The sequence below is a fragment of the Asparagus officinalis genome, chromosome 5, assembly GCF_001876935.1.
Source record: "Asparagus officinalis chromosome 5, Aspof.V1, whole genome shotgun sequence".
Lineage (NCBI taxonomy): Eukaryota > Viridiplantae > Streptophyta > Magnoliopsida > Asparagales > Asparagaceae > Asparagus > Asparagus officinalis.
The window spans coordinates 41,595,552-41,596,085 of NC_033798.1; positions in this window are offsets into that span (position 1 = coordinate 41,595,552).

Genomic DNA, 534 nt, shown 5'->3' on the forward strand with positions numbered 1-534 from the left:
TTGATATTTTCGGTTTTTGGGGGTTTGTGGCTGGTTTAAGAGGCTATAAAAAGCCCTCAACTTTCATTGTTTCTTATGGATGTTTAAGATAGTTTTAAAAAGAGTTTTACAAGTTTGTTTAAGGGTTTTTAAGTTTGTTTCAAGAGTTTGTTTATGAGAAACTTTCACAAGAGCTTGAGGAGATCATTCTTTGGTGTTTGGGCATTCAACTCTTCTCCCTCTCTCTCTTGTCATCTTTAGAGAAGTATTTCTAAACTCAATCTAGCTTTACATTTATATATAATTGTTTGATTATCATTTTATTAAGCTAGAATTTATTTGAGTTTAGTTTGATTTGATTTACTCTTTGTTTACACACACAACCATTGAGCTTATTATATTTGCATACATTATATAATTGGGTTGTGGGATTGTGTGACATTGAGTTGAGCCTAATTGAGTTCTCACCTTGTTAGAGAGAACAATCATTTGTTATATTGAGCCTTATTGTGAGATTCCCTTTGTAATATACTTGTACACCGAGAGAAGTGTGTG